The 11,530-nt window shown below is 41.3% G+C and overlaps 1 long non-coding RNA gene across 1 annotated transcript; it reads left to right on the top strand.

The window, feature by feature from the left end:
- The first annotated feature begins 6,722 nt into the window (after nucleotides 1-6,722).
- On the top strand, nucleotides 6,723-7,954 carry LOC311013351. The gene is made up of 5 exons (XR_014597120.1): nucleotides 6,723-6,790; nucleotides 7,021-7,104; nucleotides 7,201-7,296; nucleotides 7,430-7,498; nucleotides 7,794-7,954. It is a non-coding gene; the product is annotated as an uncharacterized lncRNA (long non-coding RNA).
- The last annotated feature ends 3,576 nt before the right edge of the window (nucleotides 7,955-11,530 follow it).

Raw genomic sequence — 11,530 nt, 5'->3', positions numbered from 1 at the left:
GCAAAAATGGGAGCTCAGCCACTCTTCAAATGTACTACTTTATTTCAAAAAGCCTAATCTTAAGTACCTACCATACTAGGTTATCATTGAGCTACACCCCTAATATTCCATGTCTGGAGGCTATTAGTAACAGATATGCAATGTAGAAATTTTGAAGGCCACAGGTGAGATAGTTTTCCAGATACTGCTGTTTAAAAATGGCTTTTCAGAGCATGATGCCAAAAACCGTCTAAACTACCCTTCATTCAATGATGTTTCATGAGAAAACTATTGACAGTAGAGACCTAATATTTTGGATTTGTCCTAGTAACAAGTGTGTCTTTGTACTTGAATTTTTTCAGGACATTCTGAGATGGTCAGGTGGGAAGATTTTCAGAAATTTGATGAAATGACACGGAATGACCCTGAGCCTAAATCTGGTGCAGCACTATCACTAGGTGATGCAGTACTGACTGAAATGGGTGTGTGGTGACTCTGAATGTGGGTGTCAGTGGTGATTTTTGCAGGTGTTTGGATAATGACAGAACCATCAGACAAACCAACAAGGTCAACAGACTTTTCACCACTTGGAATAGCATTTACCTCAGAATCATCCTTTACATCTAGCAGTGGCATACCATTGTCACGACTTTCCACTATATCATCAATAATGTTGTTTAACATCAGCAACTGGACCATTCCCTGGTCTTCTGTTTCAAGTAACTGCTTGCTATACATGAACGAGTGAATGTGGTCGTAATACACCTCCTGATCTCCCTCCTTAAGCTCTGTCTGGTGCACATCCAACGATGGATCCACCGCTCCGGCGACCCGAAGAAGCTCTTCAGTTGACAAGGTGAGTAAGCTCTTCCTGATGTCCCACACCAGGCTTCTCCTCCCACCATCCGACATGATGACTCCTCGTTCCCCTCACGGCTGGCAACACCGTCTGATGATGGCACCGTCGGATCTGGATCACAGACCTCCGCTCGTCCACGGTCGCAGTCCCCACGGCTGGATAGGGCTGTTGGTCGGCGGCTGGATGATGCGGCCTCTCTCCTAGTTGCTGATCAGCGTCGTCATCGACATCACTCGGCTTCCGGTCCAGTAGATGGCACCGAAGAATCCCGGACGAGCCCCCAAGAATCTGTAGCGGGTCCCAGCTAGGCCGCCGCTGACAGATATATAGATAATCTTGACTGGAGTGCTGTAAACTGGAAACACAGGACAGCAATAAGAGAAACAGGACAGCTACTGCTCATTCTCCAAGTCCATCGGATTATATTTATTCTCACATTCATGTTAAACTTTAAACTGCAATCATGAATCATTTCTGTTATTTTGTTTGCATTAAAGCACTGGTATATAAACCATATGTAGATAACATTCACATAAATGTCTATTTTCCACATGTTCCTTATGAAATAAACTTGTATTAAACCAAAGATACACATTACATTTTCCCTTGATCATGTTGTCTATTTATCATTAATCATGTCCTCTATTATCAATCATCTATCATCAATCATGCAATCACTTCTCATTCCAACACACATTTTCTATTCTCTCACCAAAAGAGTAATAACTGTACATTAAGTACATAAGTAAGTTTTCACTTAATATAACAGAATGAATCTCTCTTGCAGGTTAACTATCTCACATGTACACTATATGGACACAAACCTAAATAAAAACCATGGCTGGCCCATAACTTACTGTTTTAACCCGTAAACTCTCGAACCATATCATTGTTTACATTTTACGTGCGCACCTTTAACCAGGGCTGCAGCCGTAGCTGGTCTTAACCTGCACATTTAGCATTAGCTTCAACACATTTTGAATACACACTCCACAATAATAATAATACTTTTCACACATAACAGCCCATAAATGTCCGTTTCAGAATTATGTACCACACACACACTTATTTCCACACGTACAGTATTACCCCACAAATGCCGAGGAGCCAAAAGAAAGTAAACACAGAAGTAACCATTTGACTACGGCGACGGACGCCATTTTAGCCACTACAACAGCCTCATACCGTGGCACTTTCGTTGTTTACACACTTAACGAGCTTCTAGCTTCTTTACCACACATCACCGGGGATTCATATGATCTTATAAACATCTGAAGTCCGAGAAAAAGTTAATAACCAACCTGGAAACACAGGACAGCAATAAGAGAAACAGGACAGCTACTGCTCATTCTCCAAGTCCATCGGATTATGAGCTTCACTTCCGCGATGCACTGCAAACAGTCCCAGTGACGCCGCCGGTAAGTGCTGCCACCCTGTGTCCGTTTCCCACAACCTCAAGTCATTGTGTGTTTCTCTTTCTTACTCTACTTAGCAGGATAAAATAGTAAAATAAAATGATAACAGTGGCAATAAACCAAGAAGTGACTTCAGATGAAATGAAACAATAATAATATTTCAACAAAACACTTTTGTGAGTATCACATCTTTTTTTTTTTTTTTTTAATTTAAACTTTATTAATAATTGTATACATAACAAAAACTATCGCGCCAGGGGAAACTTCACGGACTTTGCACAAAGAATATGGCCTGCCCAGTGGCGCTGGCTTTCTTCGTCGCTGACGAACTCGAGCCGAGGCATTTGAAGTCCCGTTGTTGACGGAGGCTGAGGAATTTTCTCACGTGGGAAATACCACGTGATAATTCTAACCAACTAGGGCAACGTTCAGGGGAGTGTCTTATGTCCGCACTTATTTCAGACCATCTGCAGAGAAAAGCATGCGAAGGGAGGTACCTGGAGATACCGCAAGTTTTTAAAGTCATGTGACATGTCGCAAAGGGAAGTTATCACCAGCATTTGTGACGTTTTTTTCCCAGAATGCCTTGTTTTGCGAGGCAAATGCATGCGCATGCTTGATTCGAAACAAGCCTATTGAATGAATGGACTTTATTTACGCCTTGCGCCTTGCGCCGAAAGTAGACCAGGTTGGAGCTGGCGAGCTTTCAGCGCAGTCTCGGCGAGGCTTTTTGCCACGAAACTTCCGCTACGCCAAGCTGAATCTGTGACGCCTCCCCCTGCTGCGCCGCCACACCCATCTTGGCGCAGGCGATCCACCAAACTGCCAAACTGACGGTGCGCAAGGCTGCGCGGGTCGAAACTTGCATTGCGCCGGCTCCGTCACCCTGCGCCGCCCTGCGCTGCGCCACGAAACTAGGGCCCATGAAGTTATGATGACTTCAGGGCAGTTGATGTTTAGCCACAAGGTGGCGCAGTTGTTACATGAAGAGTAGACCTCGGGGCTTTACTACGAAGGAGGCTCAACATCTCCAGGCTCTGTGTTCATAATCCGGCTCAACCTAAAGTCCCGGTCAGAGTTAACTGTATCACGACGGTGGTCATTGTCCGGCTCTGAGCTTTGTGCTCTGTGCGCGTTCACAGCTGCTGAGAGCTGTGAGAGCTGAGGAATAGGAGTGATCACAACCAAATATGAAAAGAGATGAGGCTAGTTTTTAATTTCTGACAGCCTAACATTGCGCATCTGTTAACCTTTATCCATTTACAGTAAACAAATCTTTTTTTCTTGTTGAAAGGTATTTTATATTGTTTTCATATTATTATTGAGGTACTGACGGTGATTACAGAATATATTATTATTTACATATTATTATTTACTGACGGTGATTACAGAATGCGAGTGTGTTATATTGAAAGCGAGGCTGGGTGTGCCTATGAATATAATGTAGGCTACAGTGAGTTTTTTAAGGTGCTGTACAAGCAAATCATACTGTCTACTCTGTACAATGACAAAGAGTGTAGCAGGCTACTGTACACTATAAACAAATGATTTTGCTCTTTGCTCATGGCAGTTGTGACAGACATTTTTGTTTACATGTCAGCAGGCAAGCTTCACTCATTCCAGGGATGTATTATGCTTTGTCCTATAGCCTACTTAATTGTATCACTTGGAACATGTTATGAAATGGATCTATAGTATAGAAATTTGCTCATAACAGGCCGACTGGAATACAAAGCAAACTTACCTCTCCCAAATGCACATTCATGGAAGTCTTGTATTGACATCCCAGGACAAAACACAAACAATGCAGTAATGTAATAATATACCTCTTTAAATGCACAAGAATGTGTCATGCAGAGAGTTATTAAATGTTTTTATTATTTAATTACACAGAAACCACATGGCAGGTGCTATTTTCTCATCCATAGGCTACTCTAAGTACAGCAATGTGAGGGTTTCATACATGTTGGTTTGACCACTCTTCAGTAGAGAATGCTTTCCTGAAATTAGTGAGTGAGTAGAGCATACTTTCCCTGGAAGTACAGACTAAATAAGGGTTAGGGTGAAAATCCTAGAGGAAACACTGCATATATATTTTGCAGAGGGGGGTCGAGTATGTGTCGTGTAAGTGTAAACAGTGAGTTACTTTTATCTGAGGAGCACACGTCATAATTGTGAAGGGTTTTTCAGTTGAGCTTCACTAACTGCACAGTGTGCAAATTTGTTTCATTTTTATTTTTTATTTGGCAGGGACACAGTATTTTTTGTACCAGATAATGGCTAGAGAAGCTTAGTTATTTTCATACGTAGTCCCTGGGTGTGCCACTCACAATGACACACCACCTGTACAGTGAGAAGCAACTGTTGCCTGATGTGCTATTAAAAAAGTTGATTAAGAGTTGGAATAAAAGTGATTCTAGCAGCTTTGCGTTGGGAGACAATTTTGATTACCTTTCCTTCCAATCACATTAGATATTATCTACACAATATTCTCCGACATTTTCAACATTTCATATCGCGGACATAATCCGCAACCAGATTCTTTGCAGAGGTAGTGTTTTTGCGAACGGGAGATTTATGAAATGTTTAAGTACATTTCTGTGTTGAAATATCTGCTTATATTTACTGTTTAATATGTGAAATATGATTAAAATCATATGCCTTAGTCAACGTATTTGCGCAATATACTTATGCTTAATTTTCAACTGACGCCACTTTCTTTCTGTGCCTGGGGGGATTACACCCAATGAAAATGATAATTCATTCAGTGCGCTACTATCTGAACTACGGGCGTTGAACCTCTGTCGCCTGCCCCGTGGGCGGTGTTGCTAACCATTACACCACAGTGTCGCTCTGCAAGTCTGAAAATAAAGACTTATTACCTTTAGATCAATTGACTGTTTTATTCAGTTATACACATTAGATCGGGTAGTAATTGTCTGCCATGCCAACTATCGCTACTTTGCTGCAGTTACGGTGCTCCGCTTTCTCAGGATGAGCTCGTTTTCTACATAAACACTCAGTAATATCTAATAACGCTCTCCCGGTTGCCATGGTGAATCGTAGTATCGGAGCTCCATTGATGATGGCTTTATAGAGTCGGCAGGCACGCGTGTAACTCAGAGTTTACATACTCAGAGTTGACTGAACTAATTCAAAACCGCTGTTCTGAAACTGAAAACTCAGAGTTGCCCATCTCAGAGTTGGTCAACTCAGAGTTCAGCGTTAGGTTCAGAGTTTGTTGAACCTGCTTTGTGAAAAGGGCCCCAGGCCTTCGCCTAGGGCGCCAAATTAGTCGGGGGCGCCCTCTAGTGGTGCCCTTCATTATATTTTTCTGTAACTATACATACGTAAAACCGTAATACCACAATGACCTCAACGAAATAAAACATCATTGTAAACAAAAAAAAACAAAACAAACAAACAAAAAAATATCTACATATGGTGCCCCTCTGTATGTCACACTTTGATGTGACCTGACCCCTGAATGCAAAGGTGGGGGTGCGCTGCATCGACGTTGCAGAGTTCGACAGTCGTCGTCGCTGCAATCAGATCAAGGCTGCTGCCCGTCAAGCTCTGGTTTACCGAACATGGGGAAATCTAAACCCTCTGGTGCACAGGGACGATAACGGAGGAAGGGGGAGGAGAAGAAGAAAGGTATGTTTTTATATATCAGAGGCTATTAAAGTATTTATTAAATTCGCCATTGCTCAGCTAAGTGTTGTAGTAAGCTAGCTTGGTCAAGCTATCAAGACCAATACAAAATTACACACGACAGACGGCCAGTATTTGGATAGCGTGTGCTTTGGTGTTGACATCTCATCATCGATTATCACTGATGACAAACATACAAAATAGTTCCCAAATATCCTAAAACACCAAAGGGCTTTGAGGTAGCAGCTAGCAGCTAGCCGCTAGCGTCTAGAGCAGTGGTAGGGATCGATAGCTAACACCAACTAAGATGCTAAAGTGTAAGAAGGAACTAAGCATGTCAGTAGGATTTTTCGGGTACGTGAACCTCATTTTAGCCACCTGTGTTATGTAGGCTAGCTAGGTAAACTGTGATTATTGGCTGATTTTGGTTGTATAGTTGACATAGCAGCCTATTTGCCTAATTACCCTGTCAGGAGTAGGCTAGGGCAAGGGTTCGTTTCCCTCTTGACATTAAGCATTTTGTCCAGCCTTCCAGCTAAGAAAACTTTCGTAGTAGTTGTGCCATTGTGATATTAGTAGCCTTTTAAAACATTTAGTAAGGACAAAGCTTAGCATGCAATGTTTGCTGTTATCCATTAAGTTGGAGCTTGTATTCTTACAAACGATTTGTCTACATCTCCTATTATGTCAGTGAGTTTATCAAAAGCAGCTGCATGTGAAAACACTACATTTACACACAGTGTGTAATTTAGTACATGTAGGGGTGTTCTATAATGTGTGTTATAAACTTTTCTCTATATTTTAAACTGGACAGATGCACTCAGGAAATATTTGCTGACTCAGAGACCTTCACCTGCTGGACAGAGCACTCCTGATGCTCCAGGTTTGCCTTTATCTGAACATTTGAAGTTCTAATAATAATAATAATTATAATTATTATTATAGTTGTTATTATTATTATTATTATTATTATTATTATTAGTAGTAGTAGTAGTAGTAGTAGTAGTGTAAATGTATTGGTTACATAAGCCTCATTTATACAGTAAAATGCAAGTATAATGGGATGATAGAAGAAATGATAACTAACAGCATGAATGGATGCTATGCTTTCAGATGCAGATGATGGGTCATCTGGGACCACATCTACCACTCCAAGCACCAGTACCACGAAGACCAGGGAAACAGAGCCCATAGCAAGTGAGACATTATGTCATACTTAAACTATTATACTAACTATGGTCATTGTATTATAATTATAAAACTGATCTCACTAAATTCTGTGCCTGAAAACAGCTCCAGGTAAAGGGCCATCCAGGACCACCTATAACAGTCCAGACAGTGAAGTCGAAATGGAGACCATTGAGACTAGGGCTACACAGCCTGAAGCAGGTAAGATAAAGTATAAACTATTCGGGAAATAAAACAATAACAAACAGTGTTATCTATCCACCATAAAACTATTTATTTCATAATTTTTCATTCATTTAAATGTACCATTAGTTGGGATTTTCCTTGAATACAGATGCAGATGAACAGACCACTCCGGGCACCATTGCCACACAGACCACGGGCACAGAGCCTGCAGCAGCAGGTTAGTCCTTTGAATAATCTTCATGATGTGACTATTTTGATCCAAATTAGTTTCAAATACATTCTTGAAAAAATGAAATGTACAAGTATTGACATATGCATGCTTTATACACTGATTGTTGTATAATGACTCATAAGATCATTGATAAATCCCTGAAATTGGTGGCCTACTAACAGTACAGATATGAACAAAATTAAGAGAATGTGTGTACTAAGGGTATTGCTTTGTCATCGTCGTTTATCCCAATGAAAGCATAAACACTTTAACACTTGATTTTGTATGTATATTTGCCCAGGTGAAGAAACAACAACGGCAACACCATCTGCTTCACTACAGCCTGCAGACACTCCATCATCTACAACTTGTTCTTACCTGCTGTACAAAGAGCACTTTAGTTTGTACATGTTATGGCATTCATCCATCCATTTAATAATTTTGCTCAATTCCTTCCTGTAGTACAAAGAGCACTTTTGTTTACCTTTTTTATGGAGTCCATCCAATTATTCGTTTGCACAGTTTGTGTACCATTACATGTTATATATTTTTTAAGTAGTAAAAATGAAATATAAATATAGTGGATAATTCTTCCCCCGCCAATAATAGAATGGGGGGGGGGGGGGGGGGGGGCATCAATCTCGCCTAGGGCAGCCAATGGGCTATCTCTAAAAACAGACTGGGAGGTAGAACCTTCAGATACTGGGAGTTTTTCCTCAGTGGATGTGAGGGTTTAAGGGAAAAGGATGTTGTTATGATGCTCATGCTATGTAAGGCCCTTTGAGACAAACTGTTTGTATACAAATAAAATGGCCTTGCCTTGCCTTGCCTAACCCGCTTGGACTGTAATTCATATTCATGCTACTAGTTTGATCATTGACTGACTACATGAATAGTTGCACAGAGGAGATTCTTCAAGTCTTATAGTCTTACAGTATAGGGTATATACAAATTTGATGTGTTTGGGCCATTTATAAGATCTAGTTAACATCATTAAAAGCAATTTTTAAAGAAAAGAAAAAAACAAAAGCAAAGGGAGATTTTGCAGCAGGGAAAGTATGCTCTACTCACTCACTCATTTCAGGAAAGCATTCTCTACTGAAGAGTGGTCAAACCAACATGTATGAAACCCTCACATTGCTGTACTTAGAGTAGCCTATGGATGAGAAAATAGCACCTGCCATGTGGTTTCTGTGTAATTAAATAATAAAAACATTTAATAACTCTCTGCATGACACATTCTTGTGCATTTAAAGAGGTATATTATTACATTACTGCATTGTTTGTGCATTTGGGAGAGGTAAGTTTGCTTTGTATTCCAGTCGGCCTGTTATGAGCAAATTTCTATACTATAGATCCATTTCATAACATGTTCCAACAATATGATTTGCTTGTACAGCACCTTAAAAAACTCACTGTAGCCTACATTATATTCATAGGCACACCCAGCCTCGCTTTCAATATAACACACTCGCATTCTGTAATCACCGTCAGTAAATAATAATATGTAAATAATAATATATTCTGTAATCACCGTCAGTGTCTAAATAATAATATGAAAACAATATAAAATATCTTTCAACAAGAAAAAAAGATTTGTTTACTGTAAATGGATAAAGGTTAACAGATGCGCAATGTTAGGCTGTCAGAAATTAAAAACTAGCCTCATCTCTTTTCATATTTGGTTGTGATCACTCCTATTCCTCGGCTCTCACAGCTCTCAGCAGCTGTGAACGCGCACAGAGCACAAAGCTCAGAGCCGGACAATGACCACCGTCGTGATACAGTTAACTCTGACCGGGACTTTAGGTTGAGCCGGATTATGAACACAGAGCCTGGAGATGTTGAGCCTCCTTCGTAGTAAAGCTCCGAGGTCTACTCTTCATGTAACAACTGCGCCACCTTGTGGCTAAACATCAACTGGCCTGAAGTCATCATAACTTCATAAGTTCTCATTTTCAAATGATTATGAATACTATTATTTTTATTTGAAGCCGGGTCAGTCTTTACTGTGGGTGTTAGGGACCTCTGTGTCTGCTAGTGTCTACAATACAGTAATATTTTTGTCGACATTATCAAACGGAAAAACTTTTATTTTGAAGAGCACAGGGCAAGGAAGCACACTAGTCAATCAGAGGACCCGCCCACTGACGGAAACAAAATAATGAGTGGTAAATTCGTTTTGTAAGTAGGAACCAAAAAACAAGAAAATGAGCTGAAATTCTGATTTTCGGTTTTTGCCCAAAAACGAAAAAACGTCTCGTTTCTGGTTTCTGCCTGTGTCAATTATTCCCAGAAAACAGACTAATAAAACGTACCTCCGTCCCTGTGCCCCCTTGCTTCTGATTGGCTATGTTTGCGCTATACTCTCCAAATAAAAGTAATACCTCTCTGCCTTCAGACATGCAATGTCAACACTAATGACAATGTTTCTCATATCAGATGAACGCTCTGTCTTTCATTTCATTTATTTTATCTGTATTGTTGTCTGTAATTGATTTAAAGTGATCTATATGGTCTGTTGTGCCAGTCGTGTCTAATGATGCTGATATCTGTTTGATGTTACTGACTGTTGAATTGAGCTACTCAACTACTGGACAGCAAATCCCACCGACTTCAGATGTGTGGTCATTAATACTTAAAGGAGAAATCCGGTCATTTTTGACCCCATTTCCGTTGTCCTCAGGGTCATCCCGACTTATTAGAAGCAAAAAACCCGACAAAAATTGACGTTGCCTAGCCCGAGATCTGTACCTGCCTGGCAGCCTTCCAGACTCGCTCCAATGCTAACCCATTGGGGCACGTTTTATCTGCTTTCCTGGGCCCCAGAAAACAATTCCAAGACCTATGCAACACAGGTTGGGTCCGTACGAGACACCATGGCGCTCGTTTAGCTCAAATAGTGTGGCAAAACGACATAAATATGTGTGTTTTTGCATGGAGTTACTCACCTCAAATCACCCGTAGACATTAGCAGTAGATAGCCGAGCGCCTGTCGTCCCTCCCAGTCACCGCAGAAACGAACGTCCATATGTATGACTATGTTACAACATAGCAACGATAGCTTACAGCTAGTAACGTGCCGGGCGCTCGTCCGTCCCACTCACCACAGAAACGAAAACGTTTTCCTCGTAGTTTTGATTTTGTATCCATAAAGAAACGACCGAGCAGTGCAGTCGTCATGTCAGTAATATTCCATGAAGCCGTTATGTCCATTTGTTACAACATAGCAACGACTGCTTACAGCTAAACAGTAGCCGGGAGCCAAAAGTCTCGCGCAAGTTCCCGTCTGCCGTCCTCACTCTGGAGCTGCTTTCAAGCCAGTACAGTGACAAATCTTGGACAGTCGCGCGGGGGTCACTTTGATCTCACTCTGTTGATGAGAGTCTGCACACGCGACTCCCACTCGTGCTGTCAACACAACTAGCCTACTGAGACTGCGCGAGATTTGTTGTCTTTGTAGCAGGTTCAACTGTCACAAAGGCTAAGCAATCTTACTATGTAGGCTAGCGCTAGTTACACTGTCATATGGACATGACGGCACTGCTCGATGGAAAGAAGTTTGTCACTGTACTGGCTTGAAAACAGCTCCAGAGTGAGGACGTCGGCAGACGGGAACTTGCGCGAGACTTTTGGCTCCCGGCTACTGTTTAGCTGTAAGCAGTTGTTGCTATGTTGTAACATAGTCATACATATGGACATAACAGCTTCATGGATTTATTACGGACATGACGACTGCACAGCTCGGTCGTTTCTTTATGGATACAAAATCTAAGAGGAAAACGTTTTCGTTTCTGCGGTGAGTGGGACAGACCAGCGCCCGGCACGTTACTAGCTGAAGCTATCGTTGCTATGTTGTAACAGTCATACATATGGACATAACAGCTTCATGGATTTATTACGGACAGGACGACTGCACAGCTCGGTCGTTTCTTTATGGATACAAAATCAAAACTACGTGGAAAACGTTTTCGTTTCTGCGGTGACTGGGAGGGACGACAGGCACTCGGCTATCTACTGCTAATGTCTACAGGGTGA

The sequence above is a fragment of the Eutrigla gurnardus genome (assembly GCF_963514095.1).
Source record: "Eutrigla gurnardus genome assembly, chromosome: 5".
NCBI classification, from domain to species: Eukaryota; Metazoa; Chordata; class Actinopteri; order Perciformes; family Triglidae; genus Eutrigla; species Eutrigla gurnardus.
Note: the sequence above shows the minus strand (reverse complement) of the source record. Positions and strands in the feature narration are given on the sequence as shown.